We start from the raw sequence: 13,819 nt of genomic DNA on the forward strand, positions 1-13,819 counted from the left end.
GATGCCTTTCATCATTCTTTACATCGGAAAATGTCTTACTTTCAGCTGGGATGTAACTGTTTTCTTTAGAGTTTCTGGTATGATGCCGTCCTTTTGATTCAAGAAGAAAAACAATGTTGATAACACAAGGATGTTTATAGTTGCTGATAAGCAGTGTTATATAGAGCCAAGGCCGTTCTCAGAGAAGGGCCCAAGGTGCTGGGAGGGAACAGAATTGGGAGAGCTGACTTAAACTGGCCAAAGCAATATTCCATAACATATGACATCATGCAGAAGGAGTTTTGAAGGGGACAGAAACTCGTCTAACTCTCTTCTGCTGCTTGGTAGGCTAGATGGGCATCAGTTTGGGGGATGTGGAGAGTATACTTCTAAAAGAGCTTGTGCATCACTTGTTACACATATCTGTATATATATATGTAGTCATAACTATTATTCTTTTTCTTTTCTTGATCCTAATAGTTTTATCTCAACACACAAGTCCTATTTCGGTGGCTTTTTTCTTTATTCTCTCCTCCATCCCATGGGAAAGAGAGGAAAGTGAGTGAACAACTGTTTGGTGGTCAGCAATCTGCTGAGTTAAACCACAACACTAAAGCAAATACTTGATGCTGACCTAACACTTGGTGAGACATTGCCCTGTTCAAAAATCAAAATAGAACAAACACAATTTTCCCCACAGTGAAATCAGAACACAAATTCCCAGTAGATGGTGTTTTCAGATATCAGGTTTCCCTTTTTATCCTGTCTTTCAGAAATCGATCTCATATAATGTTGTCAAAAATTTATGGGCTGGTTTGGCCTGGTTCCGGGACTAGCGGGATTTTGCGAATCCACATCTCTAGAAAAGGCGAACAGGGGACTCCAAAAATAATTAAAAACAGAGGCAATGATCTGAGAAGAAATAAACTAATTAAGTAAATATGGTATGAGAACACAAGATAACACACTATAATACAATATAATTAGAATCAAAGCTAATAAATTAAATACAATGAGAGTATCTGAAAGTTGTACGCCTTATGCTAGTGCTGAGGCGATGTGTGTGGTTGGGATGAACAGCAGGGAGGCTGAGGATCGAAAAGCGGAAGGTCTGATGATCTACCAAGGCTTTACATCTGTTCCCTCTGAGCAAAAATGGTAACAACACAGTGTACAGTTTTCTGGGGTATGTAGTTCTCTTCTGGGACAGGTACCTGCAACTGGAGCATTAACACTTTAACTCCCAGTGCACTATGTAATGTTATGATGCGGAATACCGATAACCAAAAATCATAAAATCATGACAAATGTGAATGTGGAAAGGTAGAAAAGAGAAGACAAAAATTTGCATAGTACCACTCTTCCAATTTACTTATCTTGTGACTCCATAAGGCATCTCTCACGCTCAAGGAAGGAGCTTTTTACTAATAAAAACAAAAGTAAGACACAGTCCCTGCAAAGTAAAATCAGCAACAAATATAACCCTTTCACCCTACTAAATGCTAGAAAAATGCATGGAAAGAAGGTTTTCCCTCTTAAATTACTTAATGAAATACATTTATGTCAGCATAACACAAGGACTATGTTTCCAGTATAAAACGGGGGAAAAGCTCTTTATGACTCAAGCTATATTTGAAAAGAAGCAACAAAAAAGATATTTATTGCAGAATAAAAGTTTTGTCACATTGAATCAAATAAAGATTATTTAGAGATGTCTATAAATAAAGGCATTATACTGGGCTAGAGTTAATTCACCTGCAATTTCTGCTCTAAATCATACATCATTGATAGAGCAATTTATTTTCAGAGGTGGCCTGCATTGGCAATGACAGACTATTTACTTCTAGCCTTGAGGCTCATAGTTCAAATTCCTTTTATTGCCTTAAGAAAGGCTTGGAGACATTGGCCTCAGGTCTCCACCCCATGCCAACAAAGATGAATGTGTTTTAAAAAAACCTTTGAAACAGACTTTTACACTGCTTTAGGTTTTTCTTACGTGCATTACTTGCTATAACTCCATGAACAAGCACAATATAACACATTCAAGTCATGAAACTCCCTCCAGTACTCCCAAGAGTAAGTATTCAAAAATTTTTCTTTACAAATCTCATATGGATACACAGAGGAACATCATGCTACATTCCATTGCAGAGGAACTGAAATGCCTGACTGTGAGTCTCTAAATCATAGCTAAATTAGAAGGATAGCATGATTTAAAAGAAGTGGTGGAGATACTTTTCGAAGAGGCATCTGGAGAACACCTCTAAGTAACTTCTGATTCACCACTCAAAATCTTCATGGAGACTGTATCATGAGCCTATGGAACAGAAGGTCCTGCAGCAATGATGCAGAAAAGTGAAGATTACTGTAGAGTCTGCCTTGGAAACTAATTATCTCCATATTCTCAAAGCAGTGAGTGCCAGCAGGTCTTTTCAAAAGCCCCAAAATCTGTATTCTCCAAAAGGAAAGACCAGGAGAGAAAAGGTAGGCACTGACTTCTGTGTCACAGCTCACTTTTCTCAGGTTCAAGACAATTCATTTTCCCACCTGAGCAAATTCAGCTTTGAATTCCTAGGGGAAGCAGACAACCAGGTGGCTTTTGGCAAGAAATGGCAGTGGATATCTGTTTTTGCTACTCCACATACATATGTTGCTGAGCATAGAAATCAAAAGACAACCAAAACATAAGTTAAATTTGAATGAGACTGGTGGATCATGACTGCAACAACTTGCTCACCTGGGGCACATCTCCTGCATGAAGCTCAATCAAAGCAGCTTGGTACAAATGGTGTGATTTAATAGGGAATGACTTAAGCTAACTCAAGCTGGTATGTGAACATTTTGTGTTGATCACAACCCGAAAAAGAATAGGAAATGCAAATTCAACTGTTCCAGATTTTGAGTAGTGGTTGACCCTGACATTTGATCTGAACTTCACAGACAGACATCTGTCTCTGTTCAGGTGTGTCTCCAGATCAAACTGTCCATTTCACCTGCTTGGCACAGCAGGTCTTTGCATTGTCTATCCCTTAATTCCTTCCAATAAAAACATTAGTCAGGTCAGCTCAGCCAACAATTGGGACTGAAAAAGCTAATCTTATCTAGAGCACATCAGGAAGCATAAAGGTGTACTGCTCTGACGGCATCAGTAGTGAGTCTGCTTGGGGAGGGTAAGGCAGTGAAGTACTTCTCCCATTGCTGCATCAGAAGCACATAGAGGACACAGTCTCAGCGGAGGATGTAAAGGTTTAAGTTAAGGGCTTGTCACAAAAATCCCTTTTGATGAGGTAATCCCAAAATGACTCCTTCCCTGTTTACATTTAAACGTATGTCTCTGTAAAACAGATCAGGCTTAATCCCCATACAAGCATTCTGGTTAATATAAATGTTTAAAGCAAGTACATCATCTCTAGTGAAAACATTCTTTTTTTCAGCAGAGCACAGCGAAGCAAGAAGCTCCGATTCAGATCAGCTGGTTGCTCTGTATACTTACAATTGGTATTTGTTTTAACGGAGATAGGCCCTGAGTTACATATGTGAATTAATTAATTCTAGTGCCTGTGGTACTAATTCAGCACATGATTTCAGGTAGTCAAGCTCAAAAGTCCTCTCTGACAAAACGAGTGTCATAGTTCCTACTATAAATTGACCTTGTAAAACTCTCTGAGTTCACATCAGACTATTCTAGCACCTGCTTTTCTCTCTTCCTTCACTTGTAGTTTACTGACTAGGTCTTGGTGCTACAAGACAATCTGGTGAGGTTTGGCAGGTCATTAATTCTATCAGATGTAGACTGACCTGGGAGAGTTTTATAGCAGGAGTGCTATAATAACTGACAAGTTATTAACTGTTGGGTTAATAAGCTCCATTTTTAGACATCTCATTTTCTATGCAGAACTGAACAAAATCTTGAGGAGAGACATAAATTAAGTGAACAAAAATTGAACAGCTTTCTTTTTCTTTCCTGTAAGAGCTTACATTACAGGACTAGGAAAGTAATCCTGCTCCTGTACTTGGCACTGGTGAGGCCCCACTTCGCCTTCAGTTTTGGGCACCTCAGTACAGAAGGGACATTGAGCTGCTGCAGCAGGTCCAAAAAAGGGCTAGAGAAGGGCTTGGAGAATATGCCCTATAAGGAATGACTAAAGGAACTGGGGCCGTTTAGTCTGGGGAAAAGGAGGCTGAGGGGAGACCTTATTGCTCTCTTCAAATATCTGAAAGGTGATTACAGCAAGAGCTGGATTGGACTTTTCTCGCTGGTGACAGGACAAGGGGAAATGGCCTCAAGTTGTGCCAGGATAAGTTTAGGTTCGTAGTTCAGGAAAAACTTGTTTACAGAAAGGGTTCTTAAGCACTGGAATAGGCTCCCCAGGGAGGTGGCTGAGTCACCACCCCTGAGCACATTTAAAAACTGTTTGGATGCGGTGCTCAGGGACATGATTTAGCAGTGGGTTGTTAGAGTTAGGGTAGTACGGTTGGGTTGTGGTTGGACTTGATGATCTTTAAGGTCTTTTCCAACCTGAACAACCTGAACACTTTCTACCTTTAATTCATCATTTAACATTCACGTCACCACTCCTGAGGTATCACCAAGTGGTGTCTGTGGCAAACTGAATGATTCTAATTGTTGTCTAAAGATTGATGATAATGGTAAAGTTATTAAACAAATTGCCCAGGGTATACGGAAAATAGCCCATGTTCCTGTCCAAACCTGGAAAAGCCTGGATGTTGATTTCTTTTCCTGGCTTCCAGGTGTCCCATGGGTCAAACGTATCCTGTTTTATCTACTGTGTGTTGTTGCAACTCTTATGTTAGTACCTTGTATGATTCCATATTTTATTCAACTTATACAACGTGTTGTATCCTCCATGTACTTTGTAACCACTTCAACTGATGATGGACAAGTCCAACAGATCAGGGCAACATTTGTAACCAAGCCCAAGAAATCTTTTGTAGTAATTGTGTAACGATTATCTTCCCCTTCTCCCTCCCCTCCTCCCCCCCTGCTTCTTTGCTGTCTTTTTATTTTCTCCCTTTTCTTTTCCTCACCACCGTGGAGGGTCACTTATGCTTTATTTCAAGCAATCTTTGAGCCACGGGGTGGTGTGAGAATCCTTCCTTGGTTGTTTTTTTTTGGCTCAAAGCTTGCTTCCTGAGGTTTTTCTTGTGATAAGACTCTGAGTGACTTGTCAAGGAGGCAACTGATGGGTGCTAACTGTGTGACAATCGATATCGCTTTGGGAACATTTTGCAAGCCCCTTTCCCCAGAGCTGCTTGCTCTGTAGAAGAGCGGAAGAGAGTGCTCAGCAGTGTTCACTGGCGGAAGATCTGCCTGTGGCCAAACCGCTCCAGCTAAGTATGGAAGGACGATACCATTGTATCTTGCGAAGGCAAGATGCAAGTTGGTGCCTCCCTGCTTCCTCTTATCTGCTGGCAAGGCCAGAAAGATAAGAACAAAGGAGGTTCCTGCTGAGATCCCAGAGCCAGAAGCTGCCACCACAAGGAGAACTGACTCAACCACCTTGGGTTTGAGCTGCCACTCAAAGGAGAGCTGACTCGACCACTTTGGATTTGAGCTGTCACTCCAAAGATAGCTGACTCAACCACTTTGAAGCATTGAAAAAGGGCCATCATCACCATGTCATGGTCGTCCTTCGTCGTCAATAGAACAACAATGCCCGACGACCCACCACTACTGAGGATCAAAGACGGAACTATGAACCACGCTGGATCCATGGTGGTGACTATGTCCCTCTTGCTTCCTATAAAGACTCCATGCTTCTTCTTTTCTATCTTTTCTATCGCCCCCCTTCCCTTCCCCCATTACCCTAATTCATAATAGTGTCCGTTCTCCCCTTCCCCATTTCCCCTGATTAAGATTTGTAATAAATTGGTTGGACCAACATTTGAACCGTTGCTTCTTAATCTCATGCCGGGTATATAGATAATAAAAGAACCTCCTCTCCCTCCTATAAATTGGAGCGAGACAAAGCTGATGGTGGAAAATGAAGAAAAGAAGTAGGTGGGCACTTGACCACCCTAAATATCACGGAGCATGCCCAAAGGGACATCAGCTTATATCTATGAGTTCTTAAAAAAGAATGAATATATGTAACAATGTATTGCATATGCATGTCTTGACTGTTCAAACATGGAACCTGAACTCTGACAGGGTGTGCTTGCTGGTCAAATCACATGGTACAAATCATGAGGAATACAGAAATGCCGCTTTCTAACAGCACAATGGAGCAGGGAGTTTTCTCCCTGGATTTCAGATGACACTATGAAAACACAAACAGTAGATGAGAAGTGTTGAGATATGAACCTGCACTTGTACATATGTGAATGATCCTAGAATATAACCACAAAAAACACTTGCACAATCTCAAAGTAAACAAAAAGCAATTAAAAAAAAGAAAAAAGAAAGAAAAAAAAAAAAAAAAAGAAAATAATAAACAGTGACCTTCCTGTAGCTTTTAACTTCTTCCCCCAAGAGAAAAAACTTTTAATAGGCACCTGGAAAAGTTTCCTACTGATACAGAATGAAACAAATGAGAAATGAGAAGGCATCCTACTGAAGACAACTGACTTATTTATGATTTATACCAGTTTGTCATGGTTTTGTGATTTTTGGCTTTTGGTATTCCACATCATAACATCATGTGCTCAAGAACCGGGCTGAACCAGCCCTTAAACCGTTGACATTCTTGGTGGAGAATGCGGGCAAAGGCTGTTTTTTAGCTTTTTAGAACGAATCTCTCTCTGCTCTCGGAGAGCTTTGTTGGGAAAGTTTATGTTTTTCACTGGTGCTCACTGAAAACTTGACCTTGAAAGTCTAGGCGGACTGCCAGTGTTCTGGGATATTTGTAAACTTTGAGCACTGCTATCTTGGTCCCGTAAAGAGAGGAAAAAAAAAAATGATTTCACTTTCTCTTTTAAACCTGTTTTCAGAGGGAGCTGCTAATTTCACAAAACTTGGGATTTTTAAACAGGTTCCCAGTCTCTCCTTTGAATTCTTTATGCAGTTTTTGAATGCTCACCTGATGGCTTTGTTAATCTCCCTGAATTTACTGTTCATTATTTCAGTCAGTTTTTGTATTTATTGTATTTTGAGAAAGCCTTCCCCAGAACCAGAGAATACTGAATGGCAGGGAGTGTGGAGAGGCTTGGGAGAGATTTTAGAGAGATGGACATCTTCGGTGTCATGGAACTTTACTCCTGAACACCTGAAAGACCCTGAAAGCTTAAGCATTTATTTGAGACAGGAATGTTGCGGCTCAGGCAGATCTGAGGAGGCACAACTGATTTGGGGCCTGGCTAATGCTTATCGGGCCTTATTCAATAGTATCCCAAAAAGGGAGAGAGTTTGTGAAAGTGAGAGAGAGTGTCTGAGAGCTGAGAGGGATATCCTCAAGTCCGAGAAAGATGCCCTCCAAATCGAGAGGGAGAGTCTCCAGGTCCAGAGAGAGAGTCTCCTAGTTGAGAAACAGAGTCTCCAAACGCAAAGAGAAAGTCTCCAAGCCGAAGGGGAGAATCTCCGAGCTGAGAGAAGGAATCTCCAATCTCAACGAGATGCCTTCGAATCCGAGCGAGACTCCCTCCAATCCAAACTCAACACCCTCCAAATTGAGCGAGACACCCTCCAATCTGAACTAAATAATCTCATAGTCGAACATGACAGACTCCAATGACAGAGCTAGAGGGTGAGAGCATCAGAACTGACCAACCTGATCAACCACAGGAGGCACCACAATTGATGTCAGTCGCCCCTGTAAGAGGATTGGCTCCGAGGTCTAAGAGAAGCACCCCTGAGTCCAGGTGAGGGGCCCTCAGTAAGACCACGGTCACCAACGCCTACAGAGGCAACAAGAAGTCCTGAAAGAGTAAGAGGTGAGCAAGATATCGTTACCTTTGTTGATCGATCTCTGAAAATGAATGAAATTTGAAGTCTGAGAAAAGACTTCTCACGTTACCCAAATGAGCCTATTGCCACTTGGTTACTTCGATGTTGGAACAATGGGGCCAACAGTGTGTGGCTAGATAGTAGAGAAGCTCGCCAATTGGGTGGCATCGCTAGGGACTCCGCCATTGACAGAGGCATTGGTACATGCCAGAACCAGGCCTTCACCCTCTGGAAGCGGATGTTGTTAGCTGTAAAAGAAAGATACCCCTTCAAAGACGATCTGATGCCTGAGAAAAAGAAATGGACTAATATAGAAAAAGGCATCAGTTATTTGAGAGAATATGCTGTTGTAGAAATGCTGCATAGCCCTGATTTCATTCCTGATGATCCAGACCAAGAGCATGATCCTGAGAGAGTAAGGTGTACACCAAACATGTGGCGTACATTCACAAAGACTGCACCAGAGAGGTACGCCAGTACATTTGCAGCAATGTATGGCAGAGGGGAAAGAAGACCCCTTATAAATGAACTGATTAATAAACTTCAAGACTTTGAGTTACATTTAAGCCCTCTACGAGTTTGTGTTTCAGCCATTGCAAAGGTAGCTGAAAAGCTGAACAGAATGGAGAGCAAGCAAGAAGGTATCATAGACAAACTGTCTACCATGCCTAATGCTGATGGATCCATGGTGGTAACAGATACAACCAATGGAGATCAGAATTCCCAAGACGGCCTGCTGGAGGGACTGATCAACTTGGTTTCCTCCCAGCCGGTGTCATCCAACGTCTCAGCTATCAAAAGAAGACGTCCTCCTGCTCAAGCAAGTGACAGCAGTAAGACTATGTCACGTTTTGCCTTGTGGCATTACCTATGTGATCATGGAGAAGATATGAAGAAGTGGCATAAGCAACCTACTCCTGCACTTCAAGCACGGGTAAAAGAATTACAAGGCAAATCAACCACCAAGGTGTACTTCTCCAAAAAGGTGATTGCTCCAGTTGCTGCAGACAACGGAGGTAACAAATAGAGGGGCCCTGCCCCCAGCCAGGGGGGGAGAGGGATAATAGAGTTTATTGGACTGTGTGGATTAGATGGCCTGGCACATCAGAACCACAGAAATATAAGGCCCTGGTGGACACTGGTGCTCAGTGCACCTTAATGCCCTCAAGTCACCAAGGGACAGAATCAGTTTATATTCATGGGGTGACTGGGGGTTCCCAAGAGCTGACTATGTTGGAGGCCGAAATCAGCCTCACTGGTAAAGACTGGCAAAGGCACCCTATTGCGACTAGTCCAGAGGCTCCATGTATACTTGGTATTGATTACCTCAGAAGGGGATATTTTAAGGATCCCAAAGGGTTTCGATGGGCCTTTGGATATAGCTGCTGTAGACACAGAAGGTGCTAAACAGTTATCTGTTTTGCCTGGCTTATCAGAAGATCCGTCTGTTGTGGGGTTGCTACGAGTGGAAGAGCAACAGGTATCGATAGCTACAAAAACAGTGCACAGGCGGCAGTACCGCACCAACAGGCATTCCTTGCTCCCAATTCATAAGTTGATTCGTCAATTAGAGAGTCAGGGAGTGATCAGCAAAACTCACTCACCTTTTAACAGTCCCATATGGCCAGTGCGTAAAGCCAGTGGAGAATGGAGGCTGACAGTAGATTACCATGGCCTGAATGAAGTCACACGCCCACTGAGTGCTGCTGTGCCAGATATGTTAGAACTCCAATATGAACTGGAGTCAAAAGCAGCCAAATGGTATGCCACCATTGACATTGCTAATGCCTTTTTCTCCATTCCTTTGGCCAAAGAATCTAGGCCACAGTTTGCTTTCACCCGGAGGGGCATTCAGTATACCAGGAATCGTTTGCCCCAGGGGTGGAAACATAGCCCAACCATTTGCCATGGGCTGATCCAAGCTGCACTGGAACAGGGAGGTGCTCCTGAGCACTTACAGTATATTGATGACATCATTGTGTGGGCCAACACAGCAAAGGAAGTTTTTGAGAAAGGAAAGCAAATAATCCAGATCCTTCTCTGTGCTGGTTTCGCTATTAAGCGAAGCAAAGTGAAAGGACCTGCCCAGGAAATTCAGTTCCTAGGCATAAAGTGGCAAGATGGCCGTCGTCACATCCCGACAGATGTGATAGACAAAATCACTGCCATGTCTCCGCCCACTAATACACTAATAACAAATGTTTCTGGGCTTAGTGGGTTTTTGGAGAATGCACGTTCCAAACTACAGCCTCGTTGTAAGCCCCCTTTATCATGTGACGTGAATGAAGAATGAATTTACATGGGGACCTGAGCAGCAGCAGGCTTTTGAACAGATTAAGCAGGAGATAGCCCGTGCTGTGGTCCTGGGGCCAGTACGGATGGGACAGGATGTGAAGAACATCCTCTATACCGCTGCTGGAGAGAAAGGTCCCACTTGGAGTTTGTGGCAAAGAGCCTGAGGAGAGACCCGAGGCCGACCCCTGGGATTCTGGAGTCGGGCGTACAGAGGGTCTGAAGAGCACTACACTCCAACTGAAAAGGAGATCTTAGCTGCATATGAGGGGGTTCGGGCTGCTTCCGAAGTAGTCGGTATTGAAACACAGCTCATTCTGGCACCTTGACTGCCAGTGTTGAACTGGATGTTTAAGGGAAAGGTTCCCTCCACCCATCATGCCACTGATGCCACTTGGAGTAAGTGGGTTGCGTTGATTACGCAGCGAGCGCGGATGGGGAACCTCAGCCGTCCAGGAATCCTAGAGGTGATTATGGACTGGCCTGAAGGTAAAAAGTTTGGAACATCGCCAGGAGAAGAAGTATCACGTGCTAAAGAGGCCCCACCATACAATGAACTACCAGAGAATGAAAAGAAATATGCCCTGTTCACAGATGGATCGTGTCGTATCGTGGGAAAGCATCGCAGATGGAAATCTGCTGTGTGGAGCCCCACACGACAAGTTGCAGAGGCCACTGAAGGGAAAGGCGAATCAAGCCAATTTGCAGAGGTAAAGGCTGTCCAACTGGCCTTAGATGTCGCTGAGCAGGAGAGGTGGCCAATGCTCTATCTTTACACTGACTCATGGATGGTGGCAAATGCCTTACGGGGGTGGTTACAGCAGTGGGAGCAAAATAACTGGCAAAGAAGGGGTAAACTTATTTGGGCTGCTGAACTGTGGAAAGACATTGCTGCCCGAATAAAGAATATGGTTGTAAAGGTGTGCCATGTAGATGCTCATGTGCCCAAGAGTCGGGCTACTGAAGAACAGCAAAATAACCATCAGGTAGGCCAAGCTGCCAAAATTAAGGTGGCTCAAATAGACTTGGACTAGCAACAGAAGAGTGAATTATTTCTAGCTCGGTGGGCCCATGAGACCTCAGGTCATGAAGGAAGAGATGCAACATACAAATGGGCTGGAGACCAAGGGGTGGACTTAACTATGGATGCTATTGCACAGGTTATCCATGATTGTGACACATGCGCCACAATTAATTTTGTGCGTGCGTGTGTTTAATGTTTGGTAATTACTGTTTGTATACATATTAAGCATGATGTAGTGATGTAGAATAAGGGGTGGAATGTCATGGTTTTGTGATTTTTGGCTTTCAGTATTCCACATCATAACATCATGTGGGGCACTGGGACTTTAACTGTCAATGCTCAAGTCCTGGGTACCTGCCCTGAAGAGAAGAAGAACTACATTCCCCAGGGGACCTTGCGGTCAGGGAGAGGAGGTTTAACTCCTGGCAAGGTCACTTTAGTTCTCTTTCTCGCCTGCCCTTGGTCGTGGACACTGCTCGCTGCTCACTGCTCCCGTCTCCCTGCTGCTCAACTGGACTGCGCATCTCACCTCAGCGTTGTGGTGAGGCCTATCCACCTTTCGGACATTCTTTCTCTCTCATTATATTTGATTTATTAGCTTCAATTCTGATTATATTGTATTATAGTGTGTTATCTTGCATTCCGATAATATACTTAGTAAATTAGTTTGTTTCTCCTCAGATCGTTGCCTCTGTTTTAATTATTTTGGGGTCTCCTGTTTCCTTTTTTCCGGAGGCGCGGATCTGCGGATCCCTCCACCCAGCTCGTCACAGAACGGGGCCGAACCAGCCCTTAAACCGTTGACACAGTTCAAAAGAAAGCAAAGCAAAATACAGTTACCTCTACAGCCTGCAGCATAAATATACTTGTAAATGTTTGCTGCTGGGAAAGTTTATCTAACCTCCTCGTCTACATAAATATTTGTTTTGTAAATGATTTGTTTTGAAGTTACATTTCAGACTCAACAGGTTTATATCCACATACAAAGCATTAGCAGCTATTGGCACATCAGTCTCATTCTACACGCAGTGTTGATTCTTCAGCTAGCAAAGCTGCCCCTCCCTTTCCTCACAATTTCAGGTGTTGTGTCCATTTTACATGTCAGCACTCTCTGGCTGGTGTTTAACAATGGGCTATTACTATTACCGAAAAAAAAAAAAAAAATTTCATTGAGGACTTGTTGATATTTTTTTTTTTGATTTTTTTTTACTTGTACTTAATGGGGCACTGGCATAGGCTGCCCAGAGAAGCTGTGGATAACCCATCCCTGCAGGTATACAACGTGAGATTGGATAGAACCCTGGGAAATGTGGTTTGGTGGGAGATGCTCCTACTCATGGCAGGAGTGATGAAACTGGATGGGCTTTAAGAACTCTTTCAATCCAAGCCATTCTACAGTTCTGTGCATTCCTAGTCTGCCCTGGTCAGAGAAATGAGAGAGAATACAAAGAACTGGTGAGAACAGATAAATGAAGTGGCATTTGGCCATAACAAAAAACCATGTTAAGTAAAAATAGCAACAAACAAACAAACAAACAAAACATTCAAATGCCAAAGTTTAATACCCTGCAGGTTAGATTCAATCAAAAGCAAAATGCTGTAATAGGGAAAAATCACCACGACAGCAGCAGTTTTAAAAAACCCACCGAAAGTGCTGTTTCAATCATTTTAGCAAAGACTTTGGGTGGATCAGCTTCATAGCAGAAGTTCACACCAGGAGAGCCTTCACAGAATGATAAAACCGTAGCAAAAATGCCATTAGGAAGGGAGGGCACAGATTCTGAGGTGCAGAAGCACTGACATTGTGTGGGAAGAGCCAGGAGGTGACAGCAGCTGAACCCCCCACAGGTATTAAACCTGCCACTAGGGAGCGATTGGAACAGGACGTGGAGAGACAGAAGACAGTGGCACAGCAGCTTGAGTGAGCAGTTCACACAGAACAGGTGAGCAGAGTCCCCCGCATGCTAGAGAGAATCACAGAATCACAGAATCGTAGGGGTCCGAAGGGAGCTCCAGAGATCATCGAGTCCAACCCCCCTGCCAAAGCAGTTCCCTACAGCAGGTCACACAAGTAGGTGTCCAGGTGGGTCTTGAATATCTACAGAGAAGGAGACTCCACAACCCCTGGGCAGCCTGTTCCAGTGCTCCGTCACCTCACTGTAAAGAAGTTCTTGTGCACATTTGTGCAGAACTTCCTCTGCTGCAGTTTCTGGCTGTTTCCCCTTGTCCTGTCTCCACACACTGCTGGAAACAGTCCAGCCTCGCCACTCTGCCCCCCATACCTTAGATATTTATAGACCTGGATCAGGTCCCCTCTAAGTCTTCTTTTCTCAAGGCTGGACACACCCAGTTCACTCAGCTTTCTTCATAGGAGAGATGCTCCAGGCCCCTCACCATCTTTGTGGCCCTCCGCTGGACTCTTTCCAAGAGATCCCTGTCTGTTTTGTACTGGGGAGCCCAGAACTGGACACAGTACTCCAGATGAGGCCTTACCAGGGCAGAGCAGAAGGGGAAGATCACCTCCTTCGACTTGCTGGCCACATTCTTTATAAAGCAGCCCAGAATGCCATTGGCCTTTTTGGCCATAAGGGCACACTGCTGTCTCATGGCCAATCTGTTTT

The 13,819-nt window shown here is 43.7% G+C and overlaps 1 protein-coding gene and 1 long non-coding RNA gene across 3 annotated transcripts in view; one reads left to right on the forward strand and one right to left on the reverse strand.

Annotated features, from left to right (window-relative positions):
• The window catches only part of LOC128087815 (uncharacterized), a 150,925-nt gene that overhangs the window by 27,542 nt on the left and 109,564 nt on the right, over positions 1-13,819 (forward strand). Inside the window, exon 1 of one of the 2 annotated variants that reach the window (XR_008210027.1) lies at positions 13,233-13,246. The exons of the other annotated variant lie outside the window; for it this stretch is intronic. This is a non-coding gene — a long non-coding RNA (uncharacterized LOC128087815). Of the gene's footprint in view, positions 1-13,232; positions 13,247-13,819 lie in introns of those variants that run through there. 2 annotated transcript variants of the gene reach the window in all.
• TPK1 (thiamin pyrophosphokinase 1) overlaps positions 1-13,819 on the reverse strand; it is a 200,321-nt gene that overhangs the window by 15,802 nt on the left and 170,700 nt on the right.

This window comes from Tympanuchus pallidicinctus, unplaced genomic scaffold (genome assembly GCF_026119805.1).
Source record: "Tympanuchus pallidicinctus isolate F22 unplaced genomic scaffold, pur_lepc_1.0 scaffold31, whole genome shotgun sequence".
Lineage (NCBI taxonomy): Eukaryota > Metazoa > Chordata > Aves > Galliformes > Phasianidae > Tympanuchus > Tympanuchus pallidicinctus.